Source organism: Anomalospiza imberbis, chromosome 5, assembly GCF_031753505.1.
Source record: "Anomalospiza imberbis isolate Cuckoo-Finch-1a 21T00152 chromosome 5, ASM3175350v1, whole genome shotgun sequence".
Lineage (NCBI taxonomy): Eukaryota > Metazoa > Chordata > Aves > Passeriformes > Viduidae > Anomalospiza > Anomalospiza imberbis.
The window spans coordinates 41,846,234-41,856,107 of record NC_089685.1 but is presented as its reverse complement, the minus strand read 5'-3'; the positions used below and the strand labels follow the sequence as shown (position 1 = coordinate 41,856,107).

The following is a 9,874-nucleotide window of genomic DNA, read 5'->3' as shown; positions in this document are numbered from 1 at the left end:
TACAATTGATCTAAATAAGCTTTTTGTGTTAATGAGAAGTGGGTCATTGGTGTCGTTTTATTAGGCCATAGTCTAACGATAGAGCTTATTTCTACTCTGATGCCTCTACCAACACAAGGTTTTTTCCTAACTTGTGTAATAATTTTGTGACCTACAGGACTTTTCAAGCTAAGAATTGTGAGGAAACTTCCCTGGAATTTCTTTCAAAGGCAATCAAGATTTGTGACCCAAATTAAAAAAAAAAACTATTCTTATTATTTTACTTTATCACAAATGGCTTTGGGACTAATTTATTTTCTATATGTATCTTTATTTTCTGTAGAGTCATACATTTATTTTGCCATTTATCACTTTGCCTTTAGACCGAAAAGTTTTGAAAGACTCTTTGAAGTCCTTGTTAGCTAATATCATCAATCCTTCCTTTCCTTTGGGACTGCTTACACATATTTAACCTCCTAAGCCTAAAAAAAATCACTGTAAGAATCTACTGCTGCCCCATTCATACAGTTCTTTGACCCATTTCCATCAGAAATTGCTAATCTAGGCCAGATATTTTAAAATGTATCTGGATCCAACAACACAGTCAGACTTGACTCTTTTTTGATTTAAATAGGTATTTTGAAACAGATTTTTATTTCTTAGTTAGTTGCAGGATAACCTTGGAAAATTTTGCTGCTATGAAATCAGAATCTGAATAATACCTTTTGATCAGAGGTACAAACAAACATTCAGGAGAAAACATGTTAGTTGTTAGTAATCAATTGTTACAGCTATTTGATTTTCAACTGGTGTTTCTGATCTCTTTCAGATTCCTACTGAAAAGAAATCATACTAAAAAACCAGAATTGCAAAGGCCATCTGTAATTTTTCTATACTTCTTCTCTATACTTCTTCTATACTTCTTTTCTATACATTCTTTCTATTTTTCTATAATTTTTTATAGATTTGGCATGGGACTAAAGTCCTGGAAGGAAAAGGTATCTGTGCTACATCTCTCTTCTGCCTTCCAACCCTGTGTGCCTGTGAGCATGAATGCTATGTGGTTTGGGGAGTTTTCTCAACTGCAAACTTCTCAATACCTGCTCTGCTCAGGGAAAGCCTACCTAACTTGGCACTATTTAACCTCCCAGGAGCGCAAACTTTGCCTTGGAAATTCCAAACAGACAGCATTTTATTTTGGCTAATTTTGTTCCAATTAATTTTTATTTGTAAGACAAGGAAAATGACAGACATATTATACCAATGCATTGAGTAAATATAGCCCAGCTATCTAAGCTGACCTGCTGTTGGAAAATCTAAGTAACTCCAATCCTTCCCTTCATCATTCTCTCATCCACTAAGTAATAAAAGCAGAGCTAGAACAGCAAACACCTGGCATGCTGGTCACGCAGCATGACTTTACATTGTAATCATCTTGTCAAGGAGCTGAAAATAGCATTGTGCTGCAGTGTTCACTGCTTCAGGAAGGAAGACAATAACCAGCATTTGGCAGCAGCCTACATGCTAACTGTGAGTGATACAGAAGTATTCCTCAAATTGTTTCCCTCCTCTCATCCTGAAAACATTCACCCTGCATCCCCTGGTAATGTATCACAGAGGCCCTCACTTCCAGTCTCCAACTAAAGAAGTGGTGGGCAGTCACTGTGCTGCACACAACCAAGTAATCTCATATAGCAACACTCTAGTTTTCAACAAAATTGTGCATTAAATTAAATTAATTCTAGCATGTTTAGTGTGCCATACAAATTCCAGGAAAAAAATGGCAATAAAAGGCTTTGTTTGAATGAATTGAGGTGAATCATGTGCAGATAGGAGTCATGATACACAATTATTGAACTACACAGCAACCCAGGAATACAAGATTTAAAATAGAAATTTGGACAAAGAGAATTTTTGAAGGAGATCAAAAGGGTGGAGACTGTTGCGCCTAACCTGGCACCAAGGAAATGCCACACAGGATTATAGGGAGCACACAGTTTAAATAAAAGTCAGGGAATAGGCACCATTTTCCAAAAGTGGATGCTATTGTGACAAAACAATTTTTGTATTAAATTCTTGCAGGAAAAACCCCACAATATTAGGAAGATGTAAATCTGTGTATTTTCATGTTCAGTCACTCATCCATATGCACAGCTATTGCAATAATCAGTGGACTAACAGTGCTTGTACATTTTTGGGCTTGGAGAATGGAGTATTTAATTATGCATGTTGTTGTACCACTTAATTACTTGAGCACAGCTCTCTGGGTTACTTTCTGCAGAAATACATTGGAAATAACAAGCACACCAAAGGTAAGAGGCACAGAAACATGGTGTATTAGCAATGTTTATTCAAATTTGATGTTAGGTTAGCAATTCAACTGTATAGAGCCAGTCACCTTGCATTCACTAGCCTGAGGTGGAGGTAATCCCTTATCTGACTACTAAATTTTCAGTTTTGGCATACTAGGAACAAGCAAGAATTCTGAGTGCTAATATTTTAACAGTTTTTCAAAAGTCAAGTAAGATGACCCCAAGATTTGTGGTGAATTATGCATGTCGTCATTCTCAGGCACTATGATAAGAAAGCTGGTATTTTACTGATAGAAAAATATAATCAGTACAACTCCATGTTATTTTATAGAAAATAGTCAAACAACTATATTTTTTTTTTCACTGAGGAGATTACTTCCATGAAAATTCATTTATTTACCAAACTCATAGTCTGTTTTGACATATCCTGGATACTTGAGTCAGTAATACCTGGCTTTCTCTTTAAAAAAAAATAATGCTATAGAGGGTAATTCAAATATACTGCATTACATATGTTAAGAACTAACTAACTGCAGCCCACCAAAACAATCACCAGAGGGAATTGCTCTCGCTACATCTCACTGGAGATACTTTTCCTGGAGCTTTGAAGAAACTCTGCACAAATCATGCAATGCTTCTTCAATTGTGGATGATAAAAGGAGGGGCAGCATGACAATTAGGGTAGAGGGTGGGGCAGTCATACAAAATAACATGGACTGTGTAGTAAAATAAATCCCTTTTAAGAAATATATTAGTGCAGTCAGGGGAAAACTTCTCCTCCTCTGTGTTGTATGGGTTGTTCTGCACAGGGCAGGGCATAATGACAAGCCTCAGAAGTAATTCAAAGACTGAAGAAAATGGAAGGACTGTCAAGATGCAGAGTTTAGCTTATTAAAACACGATGACAGAGTATTTAATTACAGAGTTTAAGTACAGCAAGTAGGAAGAAAATAATGGTTACTGGAGGGGTGTTTATTCTAGCATAATGAGAAAGAAGGAATGCAAGACAAACCCAAGAAATGTTAAATTGGATTTTTTGGCAAATGATGAAACTGATTACCTTCAGAAAATTTTCCAAAGGGAAGCATTAATTAATCTATTTTTCATAAATTTTCAATAATATTTTAATTGGCTGAAATGATCAGAAAAATGTCTATATTTTTGCAATGTCTTATTTTCTGCTCAGAGCCTTTTTATTCATCACAGATGATGCCTTAACATCCTGTTTCTATGCAAGCATTTATTATGTATGTACTTTTAATGCAGTTTTCTTGCCTGAGTTGCCCTTTTTGAGCACCCTATTAGGTGGTAATCATAGAAGTAAGTTCTGATCTGCACTTTTATTTTGTCAGGCAAAATTTAGTCTGATCTGTGTTTTCTTTCACTTAGACTAACAAACTCTGTTTTTTTTTTTCTTTTATTTTTGTTTGATTTTGCTTTTGTTTTTTGTTTTGTTGTGACAGGGAACTAGTAGAGGTAAAATATGGTGGAAATTTTTGTAAAATGAAATTTTAAGCAATGGTTTTGTTAATGCATTACATTTTTGCAAAGGTTTTTTGAGACAAAAAGACTGAGAAGAAAGAATTAAAACCTGATTACTCTTTTGCTATGAGATATGCTGATGTGCCTCATATGCTATAATTTTTCAGTGTTTGGTTAAAGGGTAACTTTAGATAGAAGCATGGAAAATATGTAAAATTAAGACTTTTAGAAAGTGATGAGAGTAACTTATGATGAGTTTGCCATGTTTGGATTCTGCATGGTGCTCAGTCTCATTATTTTTGCCCACTGAAAGTCAGGAAGTTTTCAAATAATTTTAGCAATGTTTTAGCACATTGTGTACGCTGAAACAAGAGAAAAAGAGAGAGATTGCTTATAACTCATGTGCACATGACTATACTTTTTTTTGCAGACTGTAACCTATTTAATTGCCTCACTAACCAATCCATCACTTCTGCTGATTTTATTTGCTAAAATAATATAAATTGAAGAGAACTCTGCACGTACACTCTAGAATATAAAGATATAAACACACTGGAAAGCAGCTACTTGAATCAGAGTAGTTAAGTAGCCATGGCTAAAACTTGTCATTTAAGATTGATGATCGCTGCTTGTGTTACTGGAAAATGAGCTGAATATACATTTACAGCTGCTTGCATGGACTCCTTCTGGGGGCTGAAACATAAATGCATAGGTTTCTAAATGGCTGGTACAGAAAAAATGGTAGTGTTGTGCCTTGTGCCCCTTCCAGGTTTTGGTTTATCGATCCTAGATTACATAGCGCTTGGTTGCTGAGCTGCAGGCAAATGGGTCTTGACAGTTCTCTCTGTGTGATATTGCTCTATGATTCAGTTAATGGTAGAGGAAACGTCTACCTAATTGACTTTTAGCATATTGAAATTCCTTCCTGGACTGCTCTCACAAAACCCCCCAGTATGACTTGTGTCATCTTCAGTAATTCTGTGACAGAGAAAGGCTGAAAAGTCAGGAAGAGTGATTTATCATGTCATTCCTGAGAGGGGTCTCTTCTGCTTTGAGAATGAGAGGCAACCCTCAATAACAAAGCTCATGTTGCCACTTGGCACTCATAACCTTAATCTGTCAACAATAGTACTTAGCATTTATATAATGCTGTACTGGCATTAGCTAATTAATTCTTACAACACCACTGGGAGATGAGTCACTGAACACCTTTAGAAAGACTTTCCTTTTAATACTTCTGGTGATGTTATGTGCTGAAATACACAGATTACTGGCACTCATCTCAAAGAAAAGCTAGAAGTCTATTCTAGCAGCTTATGGCTGTTTAATTAAAAAAAAAAAAAGTAAAAAAACCCTCAGAAGTTTAGCAGAGTTCAGTAAATCTTGATTCAATTCCACCATTTGTCAGAATGAAAGGGAATTCCACTGTATAACATTATTTCAAATGAAATCTCAAGGTGATTGGTGTCAGTTGAAAACCCAACAATATGCTTGCTGAAAAACAGCAACTTCAGATTGTTAATACAGAGGGGAAAACACTGAAAATAGAACAAAACTCCAATATTTTCTCACCTCAACAGCTGGGCCTTGCAGACGGTATTGAAAGATATTATTATTCAGTCAGAATAGAGCTACACTGCATGCCAGAGCCAACCCTACTGCAGCAGTGGAAATTTATGTTTTCCTCACTTAGAAAGCACCATTTTTAGGGTGGGGCTGGTTTGTGTTGGTAAGCCTCATGCCATTCTTCATCAGTAGTGGGCACAGCCAGTTCTCAACAGGGTAAAGTTTATCCTTCCACCTTTACCTGCCTGGCAGGAGACTGCTGGAGGCAGGCTTTGTCAGCACCAATTTCTCTACTTCCATCCTGGTCCCTACTCCTCCTAGGGCACCCCAGCTCTAGGCCTGCAGTGCAGCCTCATGTCTTGCAGGCAAAAAAGAGAAGGGCAGAGCACTTATCCCAGTGTTATTTCTACTGGAGGCAGGTGTAGCATTGTCCTGATTTAGGCTAGGATATGGTAGGTTCCTCTCAGTAGCTGTTACAGTGCTATGTTTTGGATTCAGAATGAGAATGATGTTGATAACACACTACTGTTTTGGTTTGTTGCTAAGTCGTGTTTATCCTAAGTCAAGGATTTTTTTCCTTGCCTTTTGCTCTGCCAATGAGGAACTACACAAAAGAAACTGATGGGAACATAGCTGGGCAGATGAACTGACCAAAGGCATATTTCACACCACAGAACACTATGCCCAGCATATAACTTGGGAGGAATTAGCAGGGAATGTGGCCAATCTGGGATTGGGAAGGGGATTCTGACATCAATCAGTGGGTGGTGAGTAAGTTCATAGTGCACCACTTGTTTCCCCCCTTTTTGTTACAATTATTATTATTATTCTTTACCATTATTGTTGTATTTTACTTTATTTTCATTTATTAAATGGTTCTTTTCTCAACATACATGTTAGGCTTTGATTGTCCCCCCCCATTCCACCGGGGTGGGGGGGAGGGAGGAGGCTGAGTGAGCACAAGCATATATGGCACAAGGCTGAAAAGACAAATGTACTGTTGAGCTACAAATGAATAGATCTTACTTTTAGTCTCTCACCCAGAACACCTCACTTCCTAGCTGAGTGCTGACAATTTGAACTCAAAAGCAGTTTGCTCTCTCTACGATCCAGGTATGAGACACACAACTGGTAACTTTCCCATCAGAAACACAGCTACAACCAAAGGGAAAGAAGGACCTGAAGGAAGGGAAGTGTTTGGCATCTGCCTCTGCCAAACAAGTTGCTGTTTGTTGTTTTACTATTTACTTGCACACAGAAGTACACTTCTGTACATCAAAGTACAAATAACCGCTGGTACTGGTATTTTTGCTGTATGCCACTGATTTTTACAGAGAAGGAATGACTTCTTTGGGATTTTACTGTTAGAAAATGCTTACACTCATGCAAAAAAATAATTAATCTTAAAATCAATGGTTGGCATTAAGAGTCATATATCCACACAACTTTTCATTGATTTACTTGTTTGCAAGGACTATTCAACTCAAAATGCATCTCAAGTCCCTACCCCCTCTAAAAAACCACCCAATGGTTACAGTACATAAGCTATTAAAATATTTAATGTATAGAAAATGGTAGCCTTACAGTCTGCATATAATTAGACCAAACATGTAAAAATTAACCATGGCAGTATTCAAGTTTTTTATACATCATAGATATGTATATATGTATGCAACATCAATTTAGAAGTTCTCTTAATGTGAGGGCTATTGATTATATATTTTGTATAACCATAGTCATAATAAAGTCATATCTATTGCAACTGATATTTTGGTTAAGATACAATGAGAACACACATCAGTTGTTTCTTTATTTAATGTGCTTAAAACAATAAGAAAACAAAAATATGCAAGTAATTTGTATCTGATTTTTTTTTACCACAAAATTTGTATGTCAAAATACTTGGATCATTGACATACATACTTGTATGCTGTGGCAAGGATTTGTTTTTATGTGATTAATGTGTGGGATATTGGATTTTTTGGAAAAAGTCTTTGAAGAAAAGATTTTAAAAAGTAGCCTGTGAGAATTCAATATTTTTCTTCGATTGAAATCAGAATTGATTTGTTCTTTGCATTAGCTTTAAAATAAATTCCAGAAATTCTTTAATAAAATATCTTCAGAAACTTCTTTTCAGACAAATAACCTCTGATTTTACTTGCATACATTTAGAAGCAGACAGCAATGCTATAGTCTCATGAAAAGGACATTGATTAACAAAGGTGAATTAAGTCTGAAGGTCTCAGCAGTTTATAAAAAAGTAGATGAAATATTAATATGGAAAATGTTTCCACAGAACATTTGCAAACAGGCTTCAGATTTTTTTGAGAGATGATCTTACTCTAATAAAGGATGCCTATGGCAAAAGGCAAACAACTAGAACTACTTGCATTGACTCTTTTTTTTCAATGTTTTTCAGCATTGTGTAACTGTGTGTGTTTGATGCACTGGTCTCTGTGACTTACCTTTATGATTTATAAAAGGTTTCAAAGATAACACTACTGCATTATTTAATGAAATATTTTCCACTTTCAGTTAGAAACAGTAAATGATTGATACCCATTGCCTTTTTTTTCCTTAAGGAATGCCAATTTGTCCCTGGCAGAGCCGGCAGTCTGCCAGCCCCCTGCTCAGCACAGGAATAGCCAGAGGGCTGGGATGGATGCGCTGCTAATGCAACACATGGACTGTTTGTTTGGAGAACTCAAACGAAAGCAGGCAGTATGATCAAGATAAAGCTTTTAATGACGTTTGCCTTATTATAGTTATGAATGCTCTCTATTGATTCTCCTCCTCATTTACCAAAATTGCTAAGTTGTTTTCAACTTCTTCCTACAATTAACAATGAAGCTGACTGGTGGCTGGCTAGAAATATTTGCTACTCAATCTTCATTCATTAACAGCTGTCATGAACAGCGGTCAGGCACAAAAGAGGTGCCTAAAATTTATACCATACATAGAAAGTAAAGGAATGACTAAATGCTTTAAAAAAGACTTGTTTATTTTAGACTTTAATTGATGCAAAACCTGATGACATATGACAACAGAACAGGGTTCTGACATAATTTGAACAACAAAATGGAGTGCAGAATTGTTCTACTGTGCCAGCCTGAGTTCCTGACATGTTATTGTTATTGTTCTAAAAATTGCTGTTGTCTCATTTCTTCAGCACAGATATTCTTAAAGAGTATATGAGGAAGAATGCACAGGAATTTTAGCTGTCTTCCATTTACATTTTTCTTATTGACTCAAGAAAAAAAAATCAGTTAAAGTTTTCAATCATACAAAAAATTCTGAGGTGGTATGCAATAGAGATGTTGGACTAGTGGTCACAGAGTAATTTGAATAACTTGTTGACTGTCAAGCAGCCAAAAAGTAGGTGTACTGAGGCCAACAAGAAACCATGACTTTCCAATTACACACCACTGGCTACATTTTCATTTGGTATACAAAAACAGCTGTTTTCTTGCTGCCTTTCATTTGTGTGCCTACATTGACTTTCTCCTTAGTATTGATTATTAACATTTCTATCAAAATTTAGCTATGTCAAGGGGATGGAGATGAGTGGACAGTTGCTGCTCAGCTTGTTAACAGCTTGCATCAGTTAACTCTACCAAATACACTTCAAGTTCTAGAAACTCCACCCTTCTGACTTTGGAAAAGAGTTGGTGTCATACCAGGAAATGCCAGAGAAAGCTCAGGTCATAATGAAAAAATGTGATTTGGAGCACATTTCTGACGAAGGATATACACAGATATAAGGATAAAGGAAATCCAAAATACATACAAGGCCAGCCTCTTCTTTTCTCCTTCTGTCTCCCTTGATGGCATTCCCACAATTGCTCTTATTCCATTACCTGCATTCTGGATGAAAAAACTTTTTAAAGAGCCATAAGAATGATAAAGAATTAGAAAATATTTGTATAATATAAAGCCCAAGAAGCTCAGTCCATTTAACTTGCTTGAAGAAAGGAAGAAGGTACGGGAATATAGTCTATAAATTCCTGTAACAGTAAGATTAGAAGACACAGCTCTTCAATCTTTCCTACAAATGTGTAACAGTCTGTAATGGAAAATAATATTAAATAAATCTAGCCTAGAAGGGAGATACAATTTAAAAAGTAGTTAACATAGTTAAGAAGTGGACCTATTTTTCAGCTGTAGAATAGCATTTCTCACAATCTTATAACACAAATGGGCCTATTTATAAAAGATATTTCTCTATTTTTATTACAGGTATTAAAATCAGCTAGTGAAGTGGCAGATTTCCTATATTCTATATTGCAGGTCTGACCACAAAAATCCCTTATAATCTTAGTGTTAGCATGTTTTCCAATATTACTTCCAGAATTACTGACACCAGATAAGTGCAAGTGTATGTGGTCCCAATTGCAAAGGATTTGCTTTTTAAAAAGTACTCTAATCGGCTGCCTCTTCATTAGCATTCCTGCATGGAGATGAGTTGGATCTTACTGAAGTACTTCTTATTGAATGCTGTTAAGCATTCCCAGTTCTTATATGAAACAAAACACTTT

The 9,874-nt window shown here is 36.0% G+C and overlaps 1 long non-coding RNA gene across 1 annotated transcript; it reads left to right on the top strand.

Annotated features, from left to right (window-relative positions):
* The first annotated feature begins 1,346 nt into the window (after nucleotides 1-1,346).
* Nucleotides 1,347-9,398, top strand: LOC137474998 (uncharacterized). The gene is made up of 2 exons (XR_010999619.1): nucleotides 1,347-1,509; nucleotides 7,922-9,398. It is a non-coding gene; the product is annotated as an uncharacterized lncRNA (long non-coding RNA).
* Nucleotides 9,399-9,874: the final 476 nt, after the last annotated feature.